Raw genomic sequence first — 24,512 nt, forward strand, 5'->3', positions numbered from 1 at the left:
CAGAAAGCACGGTAGGCCTACACCCTCACCCTGACCAGGGCCAATTTCCCCGTTGCTCTCAGACATCCAGGTCCCCTCCTAGCTGGGACTGTTTATGGGTCAGTTTACCTGTTGTAGTAAAGACCCTGGACTGCAACTTGTTGTCTGTGTGCTCCTTGCTCCTCCAGCACTATCAGCACCGGGATTCTCACTACCATCACTCCCACCATCCATTATACTGCCCTGGGGCCGCACTCTTCCCGTGGGGAGTCACACTACCCTAGCTGCACACCTCATCAGCCCCAGCGGTCTGCATGCAGCGGCGGTTCCTAATAACCGCAATCCACGGGTGGCGTAGTCGGACATAAACATCAGCACATAACGGACTACCACTGGCCTGACCACCCTGAGCCACGGATCCGGGTTGCCACTACTACCCCATCGCTCCCTATTGCCCGGATCCGAGTGCCCCACGGCCCAGGGGGCGAGTCAGCTTTGGCGTAGTCGGCAGGATTTCGTGCCTGCAACCACCGGGTACTGCGTGCCTGAAAAATACTTTTGTAACTTACCTGTGGCGAAGTTTCCCACCGTCCGGAGTCGTTTCCCGCCATCCGGAGCCGATTCCCGCCATCAGACACCATCATGGACCGTTTCCCGCCGTCTTCTGCCGTCTTCCCGCCATCCGCAGCTGTTTCCTGCCATCGGACGCCATCTCCAGGACGCCGCGCGGGAAGAAGAGGGGCGTGGACGTCAAAACCGCGCGAGATCCGAAGCTCCGCCCCACGCACCGACGCTGCGCAAGGTCCTGGAAGGGAGAGAGAGCGACGCTGACGTCATCAGGACGCGACGCCAGGTCCTCGTCCAGAGCAGCAGCAGCGGAGCCGCGGCCTACAGAAGAGGATCGTCAGAAGGTAGGCCACGCTTAACTAGGGGGGAGGAAGATGTCGGACACAGAGGAGCCCACTACCACCAACGCAGCTGCAGCAGCGGTGATGCCCTTTTCCCTGCCCTACATCCCTGGAGCGGCCTGGCTGCCCAAATACTCAGGGGAGCCCCATGCCCTAACTGACTTTAAAGAAAGGCTGTACAGCTTGTTCCAGGTTTACCCCCTGACAGAGGAGCAGAAGGTCAGCATATTGACAGGGCAGTTAACTGGCGCAGCCCAAAGGGAGGTAAAGTCGTGGCCCACTGAGGAGAAAAGGACTGTGAAGGGTATTCTGGCCCGGCTGCGGGGTACCTTTGATACACGTACCTCCGCTGAGATTAAAATGAGGTTCTATGGATGTAAGCAGCGGGCACAGGACAGCATCAGAGACTATGCCCTAAATCTGCAGGAAGCCCTGAGGGCTATTCAACAAACTGACCCTGGCAGTGTGCAGGAAACCGATAAGCTGCTAACAGAGCAATTCATAGAGGGTCTGCTGTCCAGCGCCCACAGGGCCCAGTTGCGCCTCATGTTCTTTCAGAACCCCGACCTGACCTTTGCCCAATTTAAGGACAGGGCCATAAGGGTGCTCCGTGAATCTGCAACCAGTGGCGCTATAAACCCCCGGCGCCCTGCTATCACCTACCACCAGGAGGCGGCGCCCTCCTCTATGGACTCCGTGGAGGCTGATGCATAGGCCCTGAACCAAGCCCCGTCGAAAGGCCTGCACCACCAAGTCCAGGAGCTGACCAGGAGCGTCGCGGCATTGACCAGGACCGTCCAGGCGTTGCAAGTGGACCCGTCAAGACCCATCAAGCTGGCTTCAAGTCCGGAGGATGTCCCGTGGCGTCGACAGAGGAGGATCCCGTCGTTCCGAGGGAGGCCCACAGACCGCTACGCAGAGGATGGACAGCCCATTTGCCGTCGATGCAACCAGCCCGGACACATTTCCAGGTATTGTAATTTAAACGGGTCCAACCTGGGGCAGAGGGCCGACCCCCAGGCATAAGATCACCAGGCCCTTACAATTGGCGTAATAAGTACGTTGGGGGGCGCCCGGTTTTACCCGTGGTGCTGGACGGTATCCCCATGAGCGCCTTGCTGGATAATGGGTCGCAAGTAACCACAATCCCTTATGTACTTTTTAAGCAGTATTGGACTGATGCTGATATCACACGGTATCCAGACAGTAACTTGAGCATCATCGCCAGTAATGGCTTACCCGTGCCGCAGATGGGGTTCAAGGAGATGACCATTAAAATTGGTAAAGTTGAACTGCCGGCACAGGGAGTGATTATTGTGGACATTGACCGTCATGAAAGTCACCCTAAAATATCTGTGGGTACTAACATAATTGAAAATTGTCTTTCAGAGGTAATTGTAATCTTACAACAGGTGGCGGTGAATGCTAGTTCCAGCCAACAGAGAGTCCTCAACAAGGAGATAAAAGCCCTGATGAGACGGCAGCAGGTAGAACTGTCTGGTGGTGAGATCGGTAGCGTAAGACTCAGTGATCCATTCCCCATTTCCATGCCTCCCAAAAGTGAAATGATGATCTGGTGTCGGACTGCAATCGGGTTGAGAGGTAGAGACTACCAAGCCATGGTAGAACCCGTGTACTCAGACAGCAGGCCCACCATTTTGACAGCCCGGGGGGTGGTTGATGTCCGTCATGGGAGGGTGCCCGTCCGCATCCTCAACATTGGGGAGAGGGAAGTACACTTACCCAGGTACGCTACACTCGCCAAACTGTTTGTCGTCGAACACAAAGCTATCAGGGCTGTGGAACCCTTGCCTCCATCTCCACAGGTGGAGGGTAATGGCTCCCAGAAACAAAAGGAGGACTGGTGCCAGAAACTCCACGTGGGTGCTGACTCCACTCCCCTGCACCAAAAACAAGGAGTCTACCGGGTGGTACGGGAGTACGAGAGAGTCTTTAGTAAGCACCCGCTAGACTTCGGCAGAGTAAAAGACCACATCCCCAAAGGGAGCCACCCACCAATAAAAGAGAGGCACAGACCTGTACCCCCTGCACATTATCAGAACGCCAAGGGTATGCTAAGGGAGATGAAAGAAGCTGGGGTCATTAGAGACAGCTGTAGCCCCTTGGGCAGCCCCCTTGGTTCTGGTCAAAAAGAAAGACGGCACCATGAGAATGTGCGTGGACTATAGACAAATCAACCGTATCACCCACAAAGACGCATATCCGCTGCCTAGAATAGAAGAGTCTTTAGCCGCACTAAAATCTGCTAACTTCTTTTCTACTTTGGACCTTACTAGCGGGTACTGGCAGGTTCCTGTAGCAGAGGCTGACAAGGAGAAGACCGCCTTCACCACCCCGATGGGACTGAGCGAATTCAACTGTATGCCTTTCGGGCTCTGCAACGCACCAGGGACCTTCCAGCGGCTGATGGAATGCTGTCTAGGGCACCGAAACTTCGAGACGGTCCTCCTTTACCTGGACGACGTGATCGTCTATTCGAAGACCTACGAGGACCATCTCAAGCACCTGGCTGAGGTGTTCGAAGCCCTGGCAGGCTATGGCCTGAAGGTGAAACCATCGAAGTGCCACCTGCTGAAACCAAAGGTCCAGTACCTAGGGCACGTGGTAAGCGCGGAAGGAGTGGCCCCCGACCCTGACAAGGTCACGGCAATCAAGAGCTGGCCAAGCCCCTCGAACATCAAAGAGGTAAGACAGTTTCTCGGGTTGGTAGGCTACTACCGAAGGTTCATCCCCGGGTTCACTAAGATGGCAGCTCCTATGCAGGACCTCCTGATCGGACAGTCCAAGTCCAGAAGTCAAAAGCCACCCTTCAAGTGGGATAAACCGGAAGAGGAGTCCTTCCGCCAGCTAAAGTTGGCCCTCACTGGGGATGAGATCCTGGCCTACCCTGATTATGGCCAGCCTTTCATTCTCCACACAGATGCCAGTAATGTGGGACTGGGAGCCGTACTGTCCCAAAACCAACAGGGCAGAGAACGGGTGATCGCATACGCCAGTCGGAAGCTGAGGCCCACCGAGAGGAACCCGGAGAATTACAGCTCCTTCAAGCTTGAATTCTTGGCGGTGGTATGGGCCGTGACGGAACGCTTCAAGCATTACCTGGCCTCCGCAAAGTTCACCGTGTACACGGACAACAACCCGTTGACACACCTGGACAATGCAAGACTGGGTGCCCTGGAACAGGGGTGGATGGCCCGTCTCTCCAACTATGACTTCGTGATCAAGTACCGGACAGGCAAAACCAACGCCAACGCGGACGCCCTATCAAGAATGCCTCACTTACCTGAAGGTGACGAAGACCCAGAAGAGCTGGAAGAGGTAGAACTCCCCGCGTTTCACCGGTATGGAGCCGCTCAACACTCTCACCGCGTGAAGGAGGAGGATCTAACAACTGTGATGATGAATCCCCTACCTCACCACAGCTGGGCCGAAACCCAAGATAGTGACCCTGCTGTCCGCCTGGTGAAAGATCTGCTGACCCGGGAAGACGCCCGCCTAGATCCAGATGCCCCAGAGGAAGCCAAGCAGCTATGGAAGGAGAAGAGCAAGCTGTTCCTCTACGAAGGCAAGTTGTGCAGAAGGATCGTTAACCACCGGACGCACGAGCTGACCTGGCAAGTCGTGGTCCCAAGGCGAGATGCAGCTATGGTCCTGGGAGCTTACCATGACAGAGCGGGACACTTCGGTTGGAAGAAACTGGAGTTCCTACTAAGAGGAAGGTTCTTTTGGGTCGGCATGAGAGGAGCTGTAGAAAAATAGTGCAGAGACTGTGGCCCTTGTCACCTGAGGAGGAAGGACCGCACCAGCCAGAAGACACCCTTGAGGCCCATCGTCACCACGCAGCCTCTTGAGCTGGTAGCTCTGGACCACGTCAAATTGGCTCCAAGCCGGTCCGGATACATCTACGCCCTGACAATCGTGGACCATTATTCCCGTTTTCTAGTGGTGGTCCCGGTAAAGGACTTGACAGCCCAAACAGCGGCCCGAGCCTTCCAGCAATACTTCTGCCATCCACACGGGTATCCGGAACAGGTCCTGACAGACCAGGGTCCAGCGTTCGAGGCTGAAATCTTCCAGGAGTTCTGCAACCTCTATGGCTGTAAGAAGATACGGACAACGCCTTACCACCCCCAAACCAACGGGATGTGTGAGAAGATGAACAATATAGTCATTGATCTCCTGAAGACGTTGCCCCTGGAGGAACGCAGCCTGTGGCCAGAAAAACTGCCGGACCTGGTAGACATGTACAACAATATCCCGGTGAACGCTACAAACTGCACCCCGGCTTACCTGATGCGAGCCAGACCGGGTAAGCTGCCCGTAGACCTGGAGATGGGAGTCCTAATACCTGAGGACACCTCCCCGGATGCGGACTGGGATACGGAAAGGCAACTGCAGTACAAGAAGGTACAGGAGAGTGTGGAGAAGAGCCTGGCCCAGGTGAGAGAGAAGCAAGAAAGACTCTTCAATCAACACGCCCCTGCTAGTCCCCTAGAACCTGGTGAGCAAGTCCTAAAGCGAAAAAGAAGGCTACATAAGTTGGACGACCAGTGGAAAAGGGAACCCTACACCTTACTGCAGCCTGACCACGACAACCCAAAGGTGTGCGTGATCACCAAGGACGGAGGAGAAACCACTAGTGTCGTCTCCAGAGACCACCTCAAAAGGTGCCCCGAGCAACTCCGTAGTGCAGAAGAGGATCAGAGTGATCTTGAACCCGCAGAGGACAAGGAAGAAATGATCAGCACCGTTCTCGGACAGTTCCCTCAGTCCTGGACTCGCATAAATGATGCTATAGTGGTACCCGTCCTGCATTTCCTGCAACCGGCACAGCAACAACCAACACCAGAGCCGGAAGGTGAAGAGGAGCAAGCGGTTCCAGAGGCAGAAGAGCCTGTACCAGCAGCCCAGGAGAGTCAACCCTCTGCTGACAGTGAGCCTGCCATGCCTGCGGTAAGCCAGAGAACCCGCAGACAGCTGCCTGCCCTACCTGTACACCCAGCTGGTAGCTGTACCCCTAACGCTAGTGGGGAAAGCCAAGTCAGTCCACCACCAGACAGTGGGTTAAGAAGGTCAACCAGGAGCACAAAGGGGCAGATACCCGCTCGCTGGAGAATATAGGGTGCACTAAATTGTAAATAACCCTGTTACCAACTGTTGAAATGTTTGCCTAGTTACATGCATGTTTGGTAATACTCTGTTTCAGTCTCTTGCAGCAACCGTAAGGACTCACAGGCTATGGACTTTTTATAACCGGGACCTTGTATGGACTGCATTCTGAGCCTAACCCAGGAATGAACTAAGACTGTGAAGGACTTGGGGTAGGACAGACCCCCACCTGGTTAAGGCTCCCCGTTGTTTTGGTGATATGGACACCCGGTCACAGACCACACTGTGACCTTAAGAACTCAATTTGTGCGTCGTCTGTCTATTAATGTTTTATTGTTATGTATATTATCTTTGTTTACTGTTTAGTCCCGGAGTACTAAATTTCACTAGGGGGGAATGTGTCACCCTACCTGGATGCCACAAGTGTAAATAAAGCTGTGTCTGAGAGCAAGGGGGAGGTTCTCTGGTCAGGGGAACATTAGCATGCAATGCCTCCTGTCTCAGGCCAGTAGGGGGAGCTGGCTGCCCCTATAAAAGCTGGTACTGAGAGCAGGGTTAGAGAGAACTGGATTGCCTGTCTCAGCTCTGAGACGTGTCCCAGAGTGGAGCAGGGACAGAAAGTTGCATTGTAACCTAAGAGGAAGTGTGGCAGTAGGAGAGAGCCACAAGCCAGAGACAAGAGGCGAAGAGAGCCTGTCTTGGCAGAGAAAAGACTTCATTTTACCAGACTTTGGTGTCTGAGGCTAGAAGGATTCCACATCCCCCAGCAGAGAACCAGTCCGCAAGGGACTGTACATTCCTTGGCCTAAGAAGCCTGGAGGCCCTGCCACAACCGAAGGGACCAGTAAAGCCATACAAGGCTGGGAGCAGAAAGGAACCCACGTCGCAGGCCATACAGGCGAGAATACACGGAAAGCTCGGAAACGTGGGCTGTTACCCTATAACGAGGAGATAGCCAGAAGGAGCGCAGAAAGCACGGTAGGCCTACACCCTCACCCTGACCAGGGCCAATTTCCCCGTTGCTCTCAGACATCCAGGTCCCCTCCTAGCTGGGACTGTTTATGGGTCAGTTTACCTGTTGTAGTAAAGACCCTGGACTGCAACTTGTTGTCTGTGTGCTCCTTGCTCCTCCAGCACTATCAGCACTGGGATTCTCACTATCATCACTCCCACCATCCATTATACTGCCCTGGGGCCGCACTCTTCCCGTGGGGAGTCACACTACCCTAGCTGCACACCTCATCAGCCCCAGCGGTCTGCATGCAGCGGCGGTTCCTAATAACCGCAATCCACGGGTGGCGTAGTCGGACATAAACATCAGCACATAACGGACTACCACTGGCCTGACCACCCTTAGCCACGGATCCGGGTTGCCACTACTACCCCATCGCTCCCTATTGCCCGGATCCGAGTGCCCCACGGCCCAGGGGGCGAGTCAGATTTGTGTTGGGGCTATTGAGACACAAGCCAGAATCTCTCTCTGAGAAGAGTCTGCACAGGCCGTGTGCACCAAACCACAAGTATCAGTAGTTGCTATGGACAATACTTGTTGTGTTTGACCAAACTGAGACTAGCTCAGTCATGTATGAGTAGCCAGGGTCTATTTTGCTTAGTTAGTGTTTAGACAAGGCTAGAGATTTTGTGTTTATGTTTTTGTTTCTTGGTGCTGTGCAACCTGTGAAAAAAAACATCATATTGTGTTGATGCAAGATCCAGTGCCTGTGTGAACGCTGTCTACTGCTGAGCGTGAATGCTTATGTAGCACCCCGAGGGTTCGGTTGCTACAGGGGTATTGCACCTCATCCAGAGGTGTGATATTCCACTGCCAGGTAAGGATGGAGTGTGGACCAGGGCTCAGTTAGCGGCACACACACACCCCATTTCCGGAGGACAGCTAGACGGTGCTCCCAGCTGCGGGCAGGACTGGCATTATCAGTGCAGATCCTGGATTGTAAAGGCTAACGGCCCCTTTGGGGATGGCATCGCTGGGCAGTTGCCCAATTTGCCCACCACTAATGCAGCCAAGTGCAATGCACCTGCTCTGTACATCCCAAGAGGACAGCAGGCATTTTTATTCGTCTTTTACAATTCCCTCTTTTGGCCGTTGTCGTGTACTATGACTTATGCTATTTGTACTACTAGAGCACTACATGTTTATCTCATTGTATATACCAACATTAAACGTCTTTGAAGCAATGACATATTGCAATACATGTAAAGTATAGAAAACTGTACTTCTCATATATTACAGCCTTATGTCCTGGGACCTGTTTGTGTGTTACTCTTTTTCTTCAAGACTTCTGAAAAGTTTCGGTGTGTGTATACAAAAGAACTAAAAGGGGGCCTATGTTGTGACAGTGCTTTTACCATTGCTGTAAATGTGCTTGGCTTTATATGGATAGGGTCTAAGCAATGTTAGACAAAATAAACGTCAATAAAGCACCAGGACCAGATGGTTGACACCCAAGAATCCTCTCCGAGACAATTTTGATTATTTTTGCATCTGCTTCTGATATTTAAAAACTTTCTAATGAATGATATAATAGTGCAATGCAAAAGTGATGTCCATAAAAAAGGATCTAGTTCTTCTTAAAGATAAGTATAGTTTAATCATGGAAAATGTGCTGAAATGTACTTAAAATTAGAGAAAGAGGCCATACTTACTACTACAAGAAAGTGACTCGCCCCCTGGGCCTAGTGTGGATGTGTGTGGGATACCTGGAGCCGGGTCTCTGGGGGTTCTTGAATCCGTGGCGGTGACCCGGTCCCGTGGCTCAGGGTGGTCAGGCCGATGGCGGTCTTTTGTGGGGGTTTTAGGTTAATTGTCCGACTACGCCACCCGTGGATTGTGGTCAGTGCCAACCGCCGCTGCAAGGGCAGACTGCTGGGGCTGATGGTGTGTGCAGCTGAGGTAGGGTGACTCCCCACGGGAAGAGTGGAGCCCCCGGGCAGTGTAGTTGATGGTGAGGGTGATAGGGCACGGGAGTCCCAGCACTAGTAGTGCTGGTGCGGCGATGAAGCAGGAACGACTCAGAGTCTTTGCAGTGCAGTTCAGGGTCTTTACTGGTGATATTAAGGCAGACCCTCCCGGGAGTACTGGCTAACATAAGGGGCCTGGTCAGTCTGCGAGCAAACAGGAGTTCCCCTGGCCAGGTGGAGTTGTAGGCCTCCCCGTCTATCTGCACTCTTTCTGGCTACTTTGCTGTAAGCGGGTAGAAGTAGCCCACGTCCCTGAGTATACCGTGTGGTGCTCACCCGTATGGCTGGTGACTTGGGGCCTTCTGTTAGCCTCCGCTCCTGGATGGCGGTGCTGGTCCCTTCCTTGTGACTGAGCCTCCGGGCTTCTATGGCCAGAGGACCTGGAATTCCCTGCCGGCTGGTTTCTGCTGCTGGGTGGATATCAGTCCCCACAGCCTTGGACTCCGGTGTCCGGTACTTGGTTTCTTCTGCCAGGGCGAGCTCTGCTCAGCCCCAGCCCCTGGTTTTCAGTTACTGCTCCTACAGAGCTCCTGCTGTAACTCTCCCTGTGTCTGGAACTGTCTCCAGGCTCTGACTCCCAGACTCTGACTCCCAGACTCTGACTGACTAATCCCGCCCCAGACCCAGTTTATAAGGGCAGATTCCTCACCTCCCAGGTCTGGGCAGGAAGTGTTGCATGCTTAGGGCTCCTGACCAGAGAAACCTCCCACCTGCTCTCAGACGTAATATTTCTATTACTGTGGCAACCAGACCCCTGGGGTGCCACATTCCCCCCAGTGAATTTTAGTACTCCGGGACTAAACACATTTTTAAGAAAACACAAATACAGGGTATAAACAATAATACAACAACATATATACAAGAAACTTTAGTCTTTAGAGGTCACGGCGTGTCCGTAACCGGGTGTCCATATCACCCAACAAGGTGAAGTCTTGGCACAGAGTAGGGGACCTGTCCAAAGCAAACCCCAAGCGTTGGACCTGGGCGTGGCTGCAAGGCTGAGGCTAGCTACTTTGGGCCACAAGGAGGCCACGCCAGACAGGTTTTCTCTTCCGCGACCATCTTCGCAAGAGGCACCAAGGTGCAACTATCTACATGTAGTTTCGGTTATTCAGCGTCCATAACCTGTCAGTCCAAATAAACCTACAGGGTAACTAGAGAAACATAATTAGTAACCAGGTAACAAAAACATAAACCATTTTCAACATTTGCAGTTTACATGTATCACAGTTTAGATTCTCCAGCGACCGGGCATCTGTCCTCTAGTGCTCCTGGTGGACCTACGTAACCCACTATCTGGTTCTGCACTAAAGGGTGTAGAAGGTGTTACGGGCAGGCCTGGCAGCTTTCTGCGTACTCTTTGGCTCACTAGGGGCACGGCAGGCTCACTACTAGCAGAGGGTTACATAGTTACATAGTTAGTAAAGTCGAATAAAGACTTGCGTCCATCAAGTTCGACCTGTTAGTTCTGTAATTGCTAAAGTTGATCCAGAGGAGGGCAAAAACCCCAAATGATTTAGCCAATCTTCACCTGAGGAAAAATTCCCTCCCGACTCTGAAACCAGCAGTCAGAATAAATCCCTGTATCAATCTACTATTTTATTCTATTTTTAAGTATATGCAGAAATCTGCCTGGTATCTAGAAAAGCATCCAGTCCCCGCTTGAACTGTTGCCCAGGGTTGATTCTCCTGGGCAGCTGGTATGGATTCTTCTGCCTCCTGGGCCGGCTGCTCTTCTCACACTACCTGTTCTTCTGTAGGCCCTTGAGGGGCTGGCTGGAGAAAGGTGAGGACGGGTACCACGACTGCGTTGTTGATCTGAGTCCAGGACCGGGGAAAGTCTCCAAGTACGGTACTGATCATTTCTTCCCTTTCCTCTGCGGGTTGAGGGTTTTCTTGATCTTCTTCAGGGCTTTGCAGCTGCTCGGGACACTTCTTCAGGTGGTCTCTGGAGACAATGGCTGTGGTCTCTCCTCCATCCTTACTGATGATACATACTTTAGGATTCTCATGACTTGAGGGCAGTACGGTGTACGGGTCCTTCTCCTACTGGTCATGCAACTTGTGGAGCCGTCTCTTTCTCTTCAAGACCTGCTCTCCAGGTACCAGGGGAACAGCGGGAGCATACTGGTTATAAGCTTTCTCTTGCCTTTCTCTTGCTTGAGACAGACTTCGCTCAACGCTTTCCTGTACTTTCCGATACTGCTGCTGCCGTTCTGTATCCCAGTCTGCCTCTGGCGAGGTGTCCTCAGGTGTCAGGACTCCCATATCCAGGTCAATAGGCAGCTTACCAGGTCTTGCTCTCATTAGGTAAGCCGAGGTACAGTTGGTGGAGCCTACGGGGATGTGATTGTACAAGTCCACCAAATCAGGCAGTTTTTCAGGCCACAGACTGCGTTCCTCCAGGGGCTATGTTTTTAGCAAGTCTATCACCACCTGGTTCATTTTCTCACATAGTCCGTTGGTCTGAGGGTGATAGGGCGTTGTTCTTATCTTCCTGAAGCCATACAGATTGCAGAACTCATGGAAGACCTCCGCTTCGAAGGCTGGTCCTTGGTCCGTCAGCACTTGCTCCGGGTACCCGTGTGGACGGCAGAAGTGCAGCTGGAAGGCCCTGGCTGCTGTTTGGGCCGTTAAGTCCTTGACAGGGACCACCACTAGAAACCGGGAGTAGTGATCTACGATGGTGAGGGCGCAGACGTACCCAGATTTGCTTGGAGCCAGTTTCACATGGTCCAGGGCTACCAGTTCCAGTGGCTGCCTGGTGATGATGGGCTGCAGGGGACTCTTCTGGCTGGCACGGTCCTTTCTTCTTAGGTTGCACGGGCCACAGTCTCTGCACCACCTCTCAATGGCTCCTCTCATACCTACCCAGTAGAACCGTTCACGCAACAAGAACTCCAGCTTTTTCCATCCGAAGTGTCCTGCTCCGTCGTGATACGCCTCCAGAACCATAGCCGCGTCTCGTCTTGGGACCACTACCTGCCAGGTCAGCTCATGTGTTCTAGAGTTGACCATTCTCCGGCACAGCTTCTCCTTGTAAAGAAACAGCCTGCTTTTCTCCTTCCACAGTTGCTTGGTCTCCTCCGGAGCGTCTGGATCAAGACGGGCATCAGCCTGTGTTAGCATTTCCTTCACCAGACGGACTGCGGGATCACTGTCTTGTGTCTCTGCCCAGCTGTAGTGGGGCAAGGGATTGAACATAGCAGAGCGCCTGTCCCTCACACGGTGGGAATACAGGCTAATCCCATGGCGGTGGAACGCAGGGAGTTTGATTTCTTCCAGTTCTTCTGGATCTTCCCCTACGTCCGGTAGGTTTGGCATTCTCGACAGGGCATCCGCGTTGGCATTTGAGCGTCCCGCCCGGTATTTGATGGTGAATTCATAGTTGGACAGGCGGGCCATCCATCTCTGCTCCAGGGCACCAAGTCTTGCAGTGTCCAGGTGTGTCAACAGGTTGTTATCCGTGTACACGGTGAACTTGGAAGAGGCAAGGTAATGCTTGAAACGTTCGGTCACTGCCCACACCACTGCCAGGAACTCTAGCTTGAATGAGCTATAATTCTCAGGGTTCCTCTCCGTGGGCCGAAAGCGTAAGCGATTACCCGTTCTTTCCCCTGCTGGATCTGGGACAGTACGGCTCCTAGCCCGATGTTGCTGGCTGTAGTCAGGGTACGCCAGAATTTCGTCCCCCGTGAGGGCCATCTTCAGCTGGCGGAAGGACTCTTCTTCCAGCTTTTCCCAACTGAAGGGCGGCTTCTGGTTTTTGGCCTTCCTGGATTGGCCTATCAGGAGGTCCTGCATAGGAGCTGCCATTTGGTGAAACCGGGAATGAATCTTGGGTAGTAGCCTACCAACCCGAGAAACTGCCGCACTTCCTTTATGCTGGAGGGTCTTGGCCAGTCTTTAATCACGGTGATCTTATCGGGGTCGGGAGCCACTCCGTCAGCACTCACCACGTGTCCCAGGTACTGCACCTTTGGTTTCAGCAGGTGACACTTGGAGGGTTTCGCCTTGAGGCCGTAGCTTGCCAGGGCGTCAAACACTTCTGCCAGGTGTTTCAGATGGTCCTCGTAGGTTTTGGAATAGACGATGACATCGTCCAGGTATAACAGGATCGTCTCGAAATTCCGGTGTCCCAGACAGCATTCCATCAACCGTTGGAAGGTTCCTGGTGCATTGCAGAGCCCGAACGGCATACAGTTGAATTCGCTGAGGCCCATCGGGGTGGTGAATGCAGTCTTCTCCTTGTCTGCCTCTGCTACAGGAACCTGCCAGTACCCGCTAGTAAGATCCAAAGTGGAGAAGAAGTTAGCAGATTTTAATGCAGCTAAAGATTCTTCTATCCTAGGTAACGGGTACGCATCTTTGTGTGTGATACGGTTGACCTTTCTGTAGTCTACACACATTCTCATGGTGTTGTCCTTCTTTTTCACTAGAACTAGTGGAGCTGCCCAGGGGCAACAGCTGTCCCTGATTACCCCAGCCCCCTTCATGTCCCGCAACATCCCTTTTGCATGCTGATAGTGTGCAGGGGGTACAGGTCGGTATCTTTCCTTTATGGGTGGATGGTCTCCTGTGAGGATGTGATGTTCTACCCCCTTTACTCGCCCGAAGTCTAGCGGGTGTTTACTAAAGACTCTTTCGTACTCCTGAACCACCCGGTAGACTCCCTGTTTTTGGTGTGAGGGAGTGGAGTCAGTACCCAAATGCAGTTGCTGACACCAGTCCTCCATTTGTTTCTTAGAGCCGTTACCTTCCTCTGATTGAGATGGAGGCAAGGGTTCCACGGCCCTTACAAGAATTTTGGTTTATGGTGAACAATTTGGCTAGCGTGGCATACCGGGGCAGGTATACTTCTCTCTCCCCGATATTTATGATGCGGACGGGCACCCTCCCATGGTGTACATCGACCACCCCCCGTGCTGTCAAAATGGTGGGCCTACTGTCTGAGTAGACGGGTTCTACCATTGCTTGGTAGTCTCTACCTCTTAGACCAATAGCTGCCCGGCACCAGATCATCATCTCACTTTTCGGGGGCATGGCAATAGGGAACGGGTCACACATTCTCACGCTACCTATCTCACCACCAGATAGTTCCACTTGTTGCCGTTTCATCAGCGCCCGGATCTCTTTTTGGAGAACACGCTGCTGGCTGCAATTGGCGTTCTTGGCAACCTGCTGTAAAATGAGAATCACCTCTGCAAGACAATTTTCAATCACGTTAGTTCCCAAGGTTATTCTAGGGTGACTCTCATGAGGGTCAATGTCCACAATAATCAGTCCTTGTGCCGCCAGTTCGATCTTACCGACCTTAATGGTCACCTCTTTGAACCCCACCTGCGGCACGGGCTGACCATTGCTGGCGATGATACTCAGGTCGTCATCTGGGTAGCGGGTTATGTCCGAGTCATTCCAGTACCGCTTAAAGAGCACGTACGGGATGGTAGTCACCTGTGACCCAGTGTCTAGTAGGGCACTCATAGGAATGCCATCCAGTACCACAGGCAAGACCGGATGTCCCCCTACGTATTTATCACGCCAGTTCGATGGGCCTGATGATCTTATGCCTGGGGGTTGGCCCTCTACACCAGGTTGTGCCCGTTTAAATGACAGTACCTTGCCAAGTGTCTGGGTTGATTGCAGCGGCGGCAGATGGGTTGTCCGTCCTCGTTGTATCGGTCGCTGGGTCTTCCTCTGGACGATGGGATCCTCCTCTGTCGGCGCCACGGGACGTCCTCCGGTCCGGATGCCAGCTGGATCTTTCCTGGAGGGGAAACCTGTAAAGACTGCACAGTTCTGGTTAGCGCGGCTACGCTTTTGGTTAACTCTTGGACCTGATGGTGCAGGTCTGTAGCCGGGTTGTTATCCAAAGCCTGCGCACCAGCTCCTACAGACTCTGTAGACAAGGGCGCCGCCTCCTGGTGATAGGTAATAGCAGGGCGCCGGTGGGTTACAGTGCTACCCGGTGCCGGTTCTCGGAGCACCCGGATGGCCCTGTCTTTGAACTTTGCAAAGTCTAACCCAGGGTTCTGCAAGGCCATTGCACTTTACTGGGTTCGGTGGGCGTTGGACAGCAGACCCTCAATGAATGGCTCAGTTAACAGTTCATCTGCATTCCGCACACTGTCAGGGTCTGCCTGTTTAATGGCTCCCAGGACCTCTTGCAAGTTCAAAGCATAGTCTCTTATACTGTCTTGGGCCCGCTGCTTGCACCCATAAAATTTCATTTTGATCTCTGCTGAGGTGCGGGTATCAAAAGTGTCCCTCAGACGGGTTAAGATCTCTTTTACAGTCTCCTTGTCCCGGACTGACCAGGACTTTACTTCACGTTGGGCTGCCCCGGTTAGCTGGCCTACCAATATGCTCACTTTTTGTCCCTCTGTCACGGGGTACACCTTAAACAGGCTGTACAGTCTCTCTTTAAAGTCGCTTAGGGTATGCGACTCCCCTGAGTATTGGGGCAGCCAGGCCGCTCCGGGGATGTAAGGCATTGTAAATGGCATTACTGCGGCAGTGGCCGCGCTGGTGGTAGAGGGTGTCCGTCATCTTCCTCCCCCCTAGTTAAGTATGGCCTACCTTCTGTTGCTTCTTCTCCGTAGGCCGCGGCTCCGCAGACGATCGTCAGGGTGGAGGACCTTGCGTCGCGCTCTGTTGACGTCAGCGTCGCTCTCACTCCTTCCAGGACCTTGCGCAGCGTCGGTGCGTGGGGCGGAGCTTCGGGTCTCGCGCGCTTTCGGCGTCCACGCCCCTCTTCTTCCCGTGCGGCGTCCTGAAGATGGCGTCCGATGGCGGGAAAACGACTGCGGATGGCGGGAAACTTTTGAAGGTGGCGGGAAACTTTTGAAGATGGCGGGAAACGGCTCCGGATGGCGGGGACCTTCACCACGGCAGGTATGACAGTCTTTTGAAGGCGCGCAGTACCCGGTGGTTGCGGGCACGAAATCCTGCCGACTACGCCAAAGCTGACTCGCCCCCTGGGCCTAGTGTGGACGTGTGTGGGATACCCGGAGCCGGGTCTCTGGGGGTTGTAGAATCCGTGGCGGTGACCCGGGCCCGTGGCTCAGGGTGGTCAGGCCGATGGCGGTATTTTGTGGGGGCTTTAGGTTAATTGTCCGACTACGCCACCCGTGGATTGCGGTCAGTGCGAACTGCCGCTGCAAGGGCTGACCGCTGGGGCTGATGGTGTGTGCAGCTGAGGTAGGGTGATTCCCCACGGGAAGAGTGGAGCCCCCGAACAGTGTAGTTGATGGTGAGGGTGATAGTGCACGGGAGTCCCAGCACTAGTAGTGCTGGTGCGGCGATGAAGCAGGAACGACTCAGAGTCTTTGCAGTGCAGTTCAGGGTCTTTACTGGTGATATTAAGGCAGACCCTCCAGGGAGTACTGGCTAACATAAGGGGCCTGGTCAGTCTGCGAGCAAACAGGAGTTCCCCTGGCCAGGTGGAGTTGTAGGCCTCCCCGTCTATCTGCACTCTTTCTGGCTATCTTGCTGTAAGCGGGTAGAAGTAGCCCACGTCCCTGAGTATACCGTGTGGTGCTCACCCGTATGGCTGGTGACTTGGGGCCTTCTGTTAGCCTCCGCTCCTGGATGGCGATGCTGGTCCCTTCCTTGTGACTGAGCCTCCGGGCTTCTATGGCCAGAGGACCTGGAATCCCCAGCTGGCTGGTTTCTGCTGCTGGGTGGATATCAGTCCCCACAGCCTCGGACTCCGGTGTCCGGTACTTGGTTTCTTCTGCCAGGGCGAGCTCTGCTCAGCTCCAGCCCCTGGTCTTCAGCTACTGCACCTACAGAGCTCCTGCTGTAACTCTCCCTGTGTCTGGACCTGTCTCCAGGCTCTGACTCCCAGACTCTGACTCCCAGACTCTGACTGACTAATCCCGCCCGAGACCCAGTTTATAAGGGCAGATTCCTCCCCTCCCAGGTCTGGGCAGGAAGTGTTGCATGCTTAGGGCTCCTGACCAGAGAAACCTCCCACCTGCTCTCAGACGTAATATTTCTATTACTGTGGCAACCAGACCCCTGGGGTGCCACAAAAGCAAGGGGGTCTCAAAAAAACAATTTCTTGCAGCATGTAAACGAGTTATAATGTTATATGGAGGAGGTTGCAAGGGTGCTGTCGCAACTCTGTTGTCAGATATCCCCGGTCTAAGGGCTCCTTCCCTGACCCTAATGCTAGTGGTGCCCTAGCTATCTCTGCTCCCTGGATTGCTTCTAATGGTGAAGACGCTGGAGTCACGTACCTTGCTTAGCTCCTGAATCAGCCCTTAATCTGTTTCCTCCCCCACCCAGGGAAGTGGGGAGTAGCTGTGTGTGAGAATACATAAACCAGACTAACAAGGAACAACGTGCAGGAAAAATTCAAATATCAATTATACAAATATGCACTCACAAACAACAGAGTGGAACACTAGGGAGTGAAGGAAGGAAAAAAACAAATAAGAGAGGATGAGGATTTGCACATAGCCCAAACACCAAGCAACAGTCTAAAGGTAAACTCGCCAAATGCCTCCTCAAATAACCAACTACTCCAGCTCCAGAACCAGGCAGCATGAAACTAACACTGGCATCCCCGAAAGCCAGATGCAAATATATATAGGAGAGGGGAGAGGCCAAAGCTGAACAGCTGAGACAATCAACGCTGTAAAGCTCTAGAAGCTCTCAACTGAACAGTTTAACCCCTGCACTGCTAGCAGAAGCCTGCAACATTTAATATGATGATGAAGTGCTTCTAATCAGTGCAGGAGTACGGGAAATCAAACGACGTGGTCTTCTGGCACCTCTCTGTCATGGTAAACCAATGACAGGTGCATAATACCAATGAACAGCCACTTACATGTTCAAGAGATTTCTTCAGGTTGCCAGTCACACAGTCGCAGTGTATTACATCATGTCGCTTACAACTTATTTGTCATGCTCATACCATTACATCAGGCAGGTTGTAGCATCGGCGTCTCTGCCTCCTGACAGGCAGAGATGCCGTCCCCCTTACCGCCGCGCTCCTGGCCCGGCATCGTCCGGCTCTCCTGCTGCTGCCGGCGCGCGCAGCTTCCTGGGCACTGTGCTTAGGGCGCGCGCGCGTGCTCCCTCCCTCTTAAAGGGGCCGCCCGCGCCGTCCTAAGGAGTCCCCAGCCAATGGCCGGAGGACTTCTCATATAAAAGGCACCGCCTCCAAAATGGAGTAGCCCGTGCAAGGTTGTAGCTCTGTGTAATAACGCTGCTTCAGCCCTCAGGTCCCGCTGCTAGTCTGACTACCAGTCCAGTCCGCCAGCCTGACTACCAGTTCAGTCTGCCAGCCTGACTACCAGTCCAGTCCGCCAGCCTGACTACCAGTCTAGTCCGCCAGCCTGACTACCAGTCCAGTCCACCAGCCTGACTACCAGTCCAGCCCGACAGTCAGCTTACGGTCCTAACCCGCCAGTCTGTTTATGGGCCAGGCTTTCCTGCCTACCCAGATAACGTACCAGTTACCTGCCATGCCTACCAGCCAGCCTACCCGGAGGCTCCTGCCAGTTGCCCGTGGTGTCTGCCAGTCTTTCTACCCGGATCACCTGTCAGCCTGCCTGCCGTGCTCATCTGCTGTACCGGTCAGTCCCTGCCTTCTGACCCATGGGAGTCACCTGCTTTCATACAAGGACTGGTCCAGAGTAGCACCAGGTCCCTCTGCTCGGTCCTTCCCTGGTTCACGTAGTCGATTGAGCCGCCGTGCGACCTTAGTCAGTCCGAGTTGATATCTATCTAGTTACGCCCCTCTGGTCCCTCCTTGCACCGCAGCACAGAGGTTCCACCACCCGGATCTGTAACAGTTTGCACGGGCCATGGAACTCGGTGGCCCCCAAGCTCTTTCGCTTGCTAACCTGTACCAGGAGGTTTCTCATCAGAGATCCCAACAGGAAACCATCCTGACCTACCTGCGGTCTGTCAACTCTCGCCTGGACACGCTGTCCGTCCCACCTGTGTCCGCCTCGAGCCGAGCGGCACCCGCTCCCGCGGCGCCTCTGCCTACCAGTGCCACGGCATCCAGCTCTGTACCCCGGCTCTCTGCGCCTCCTCGTTTTGGGGGTGACCCCATCTTATGTCAGGGTTTTCTGAACCAGTGCACGCTGCACTTTGAGCTACTGGCACATCAGTTTCCCTCCGACCGGGCCAAGGTGGCGTTCATCATGTCTCACCTCACCGGAGAAGCATTGGCATGGCTAAACCCTCTATGGGAGAGAGGGGATCCCCTGGTGTCCGATCTTCCAGCTTTCCTCACTGCCTTCCGGAAGGTCTTTGATGAGCCCGGACGAAGGACTTCTACTGCCTCCTCATTGCTCCGTCTCCGCCAAGGAAGTCTCACCGTGGGCCAGTATGCCATACAGTTCCGTACCCTCGCATCTGAGCTTGCCTGGAACAACGAGGCCCTGGTGTCCACCTTCTGGGAGCGTCTTTCCGGACGGATCAAGGACGAGCTAGCCGGCCGGGACATTCCTACCACCCTGGATGACCTGGTGTCATTAGCTACCCGGATTGACATCCGTTTCTTGGAATGAGCTAAGGAGACTACCCGGGAGAGAAGATTTCCTCGCCTTGCTCCTGTTTTCCAGAAACCTGCCTCCCAACCAGCAACTCCCCGGGCACGCTCGCCCGAACCCATGCAGATCGACCAGACCGAGTCTCGCCAAGAAACATGCCGAGCTGAGGGGAGCTGTTTCTACTGTGGTAGTAAGGAGCATCTGATCCGTTCCTGTCCGGTGAAGCCGGGAAACTCCAGTGTCTAGGACCGCTCGGAGAGGTCGTCCTAGGCAAGAGTAAATCCTCTTCGTCCTTGACTCTATCCGTTTCTATTTTCTGTGGAGAGACCCGCTTCTTTGTAACCGCCCACCTGGATTCCGGAGCCGCTGGGAATCTCATTTCTCAGTCCCTTGTAGAGAAGTATCAGATTCCCACCAAACCTCTGGCTGAACCATTGGCAGTCGCTTCCGTGGATGGAAGACTCCTTCTGGTGACCATCTTGCTCGTGAAAGAGCCTGTAACCCTTCAGGTGGGAATGCTACACTCGGAGAGGATCTCCTTCCATGTGCTATCCGGACTCTCTCACTCCCTTTTGCTAGGTCTACCCTGGCTTCAGAGACATGAACCCGTTCTGAATTGGCGATCCGGTGAGGTGCTCTGTTGGGGGCAGGATTGCCATGAGACCTGCCTGGTTCCGGTTCGCACGGCTCAACCTCCGTCTACTCCGGCTAGTTTACCTGGTCTACCGGCACCTTACTGGTCCTATGCAGATGTCTTCGACAAGAAGGAAGCAGAGACTCTGCCACCTCATAGGCCATATGATTTCCCTATCGACCTGGTACCCGGTGCCTCTCCACCTCGTGGGCGTATCTACCCCTTGTCGCTGGCCGAAACCCGGGCCATGTCTGAGTATATCGAAGAAAATCTGGCTAGGAGATTCATCCAGAAATCTACCTCCCCGGCTGGAGCAGGATTCTTCTACGCCCCTGTATCGATTATAGGGGACTCAACCAGATTACTATCAAAAACAAATACCCCTGCCGCTCATCTCAGAGCTGTTCGATCGCCTTAAAGGTGCGAAGATCTTCACCAAGCTCGATCTTCGTGGGGCGTATAACTTGGTCCAGATCCGCCAAGGAGACGAGTGAAAGACGGCATTCAATACCCGGGACGGTCACTATGAATACCATGTGATGCCCTTCGGCCTCTGTAATGCTCCAGCCATCTTCCAAGAAGTAGTTAACAACATCTTCCGTGACCTCTTGTATTCAAGAGTGGTGGTGTACCTGGACGACTTCTCTCCGGATCTACCCACACACCGGAGGGATGTTCGGCAGGTCCTGCTTAGGCTCAGGCAGATCACCTATACGCAAAATTAGAGAAATGCCTCTTCGAGCAGACCTCTCTTCCATTCCTGGGCTATATTATCTCTAAGACTGGTCTACGGGTGGACCCCGAGCAGGTCTCTGCCGTCTTAAAGTGGCCCCGACCGGAGGGGTTGAAGGCGATTCAGCGATTCCTGGGCTTTGCTAACTATTACCGCCTCTTCATCCCACATTTCTCTTCCCGGACTGCACCCATCTCTGCGCTCACCTGTAAGGGAGCAAATCCTAAGGAATGGACGTCCGAAGCAGAGGAGGCCTTCCCCTCCTTAAAACAAGCCTTTTCTTCTGCCCTGGTGCTGCACCGTCCAGATTGCAACAAACTGTTCTTTCTGGAGGTTGATGCTTCCTCTTCCAAAGCCGGAGCGGTGCTCACCCAGAAATCTCTGTCTGGGAGAATGGTAACCTGCGGCTTCTTCTCCAAGCTCTTCTCCTCGTCCGAGCGCAACTACTCCATAGGAGACCGAGAACTGCTAGCCATCAAATTGGCACTGGAGGAGTGGCGTTACTTGCTAGAGGGGGCTCTGCACCCGGTGGTCATCTACACTGACCACAAAAACTTGGCATATCTACAAGATGCCCAAAGTCTTAATCCGCGTCAGGCCCGGTGGTCTTTGTTCTTCACCCATTTCAACTTTACCCTACATTACCGCCCTGCGGACAAGAACGTTAAAGCTGAAACTTTGTCCTGATCCTTCCTGTCTTCCGATCAAGAGGAGGAGCCTATCCATATCAGCGATCCCTCCAAAGTGATGAATGTGGCTCCCTTGGACCTGTCTCGTCTCCCACCCGGTGAGACTTTTGTAGCGGTTCCGGATCGTAAGAAGGTTCATCACTGGGGTCACTTATCTAAATTAGCCGGCCATGCTAGCCAGAGGAGGACCTTCCTGCTCATTACCCGGCATTACTGGTGGCATTCCCTGCGGAAGGATGTTGTAGACTTCATCACGGCCTGTTCATCCTGTGCCCGCAACAAGGTACCCAGACATCTTCCAGCCAGCTGTCTCCTGCCTCTACCCGTACCTGTGGCCCCGTGCTATGGGCTTTATTACTGATCTCCTGTTTCTGCCGGTTGTACTGTCATTTGGGTGGTCGCTGACCGCTTTTCTAAAATGGCCCTCTTTATCCCTCTGCCTGGTCTTCCGTCTGCATCTGTGCTGGCTAAGGACTTCATCCATCACATCTTTCGTCTCCACGGCCTATCCCTGCACATTGTGTCTGATCGAGGGGTTCAGTTCACTTCACGCTTCTGGAGAGCTATGTGTAAGCTGCTGGATGTCTCCCTGGATTTCTCCACTGCTTATCATCCTCAGTCCAATGGCCAAGTGGAACGTATCAACCAGATCCTTACCAGCTTTCTCCGGCACTTCGTCAACGCTCACCATACCGATAGGGTGGAGCTCCTACCATGGGCCGAGTTCTCCTATAACAACCATGTGAGCGAATCTTCTTCCAAGTCCCCGTTCTTTGTGGTCTATGGTCAACACCCCCGGATTCCGTTTCTCGTCTCCGCTTCAGTGGACAATCCTGAAGCGGAGTCTCTGGTCAGTGAATTTTCCACCATTTGGGAAGACACTAGATCCACACTTCTTCAATCCTCCGAGCGGATGAAGAGACATGCCGACAAGAGACGTCTGGACCCACCTCAATTCCGTCCGGGAGACAAGGTTTGGCTCTCCTCCAAACATGTTCGTCTTAAAATAACCTCCTATAAGCTGGGTCCACGGTTCATCGGTCCATTTGAAGTCCTCAAGCAAATCAATCCAGTGGCCTACAAGTTAAAACTCCCGGCCACCTTACGGATTCCCAACTCCTTCCACGTATCTCTCCTCAAACCAGTTGTTCTTAATTCTTTTTCCGACGATCCAGGTACCTCCCGAGCTCCGGTCTCCGCTGAGGACGTCTATGAGGTAGAGAACATTCTGGCCACCAAGAGGGTAAGAGGAAAAACCTTTTTTCTGGTGGATTGGAAGGGGTTTGGCCCAGAGGAGAGAACTTGGGAACCCAGGGAGAACATCCACGCCCCGCTTCTTCTTGAAAAATTTCTTTCAGGCCTAAAAAAGAGGGGGTGTAAAGGGGGGGTAATGTAGCATTGGCATCTCTGCCTCCTGACAGGCAGAGACGCCGTCCCCCTTACTGTCGCGCTCTTGGCCCGGCGTCTTCCGGCTCTCCTGCTGCTGCTGCCGGCATGCGCAGCTTCCCGGGCACTGTGGTTAGGAAGCCTCTTAAAGGGGCCGCGTGCACCGTCCTAAGGAGTCCCTGGCCAATGGCCGGAGGACTTCTCATATAAAAGGCACCTCCTCCAAAATGAAGGTGCCCGTGCAAGGTTGTAGCTCTGTGTACTAACGCTGCTTCAGCCCTCAGGTCCTGCTGCTAGTCTGACTACCAGTCCAGTCCGCCAGCCTGACTACCAGTCCAGTCCGCTAGCCTGACTACCAGTCCAGTCCGCCAGCCTGACTACCAGTCCAGTCCGCCAGCCTGACTACCAGTCCAATCTGCCAGCCTGACTATCAGTCCAGCCTGACAGTCTGCTTACGGTCCTAACCCGCCAGTCTGTCTATGGGCCAGGCTTGCCTACCTACCCAGAGAACGTACCAGTTACCTGCCGTACCTACCAGCCAGCCTACCCGGAGGCTCCTGCCAGTTGCCCGTGGTGTCTGCCAGTCCGTCTACCCGGATCCCCCGTCAGCCTGCCTGCCGTGCTCATCTGCTGTAGCGGTCAGTCCCTGCCTTCTGACCCATGGGAGTCACCTGCTCTCATACAAGGACTGGTCCAGAGTAGTACCTGGTCCCTCTGCTTGGTCCTTCCCTGGTTCACGTAGTCGATTGAGCCGCCGTGCGACCTTGGTCAGTCCGAGTTTATACCTAGTTAGGCCCCTCTGGTCCCTCCTTGCACCGCAGCACAGAGGTTCCACCACCCGGATCCATAACACAGGTTGTCTAGAACCATCTAAGTGTACCACACAAAGTACTGACAGCAGACTCCTCCAAAAGCACAAAACCAAACTGCATCCTGTAAAAATTATAAACAGGATATTTAATTGATATTTTAGTCAAAGCATGCAATCTCTCAACCAACATCAAGAGTCTTCTTAGCCTTGAGAGTCCCTTCTGTCTTGAGAGCCAACCAGTAAATGTATGTAAATGGTTGGCAAGTGAAGTAATGCTAAAGTATAGAAATATTTGGCCAGATAAAGCCGCTGATCACTGCGTGTTAAGAAGCTGGACTTGCTGCAAAAAAATTATGTCTTCATGAGAAAACACCTCTAACATGTTAGATGATAATGATGAGCAAGTCTGCAAAAATGTAAATCTCTAGATTTGCTCAAATTTGTGTTACAAATTTGATTGGTACTTAAAGGGAACCTATCAGGTTGGATAATGCTATTAACCTGCAGATATAGTTTTAATCTGCAGGTTAATAGTGTTATGATAGTGCCCAGCTGCTGTACTGAAAGTGCGCCACTAATGAGAATATTAGCTTAAATTCTCCCGGAAGCCGCCAGCTTTCAGTAATACAGGCTAGTAGCAATTACAGTCACCGCTCACAGCACTGATAGCGGTGGCTGTATCCACGCTCCGGCACTGATTGACGGCCGGCTTTACAGTGCATCAGTGCAGAGCCGGCTGTCAGTCAGTG

The sequence above is a fragment of the Phyllobates terribilis genome, unplaced genomic scaffold (assembly GCF_046119375.1).
Source record: "Phyllobates terribilis strain yellow unplaced genomic scaffold, ASM4611937v1 Scaffold_13__5_contigs__length_258822181, whole genome shotgun sequence".
NCBI lineage: Eukaryota > Metazoa > Chordata > Amphibia > Anura > Dendrobatidae > Phyllobates > Phyllobates terribilis.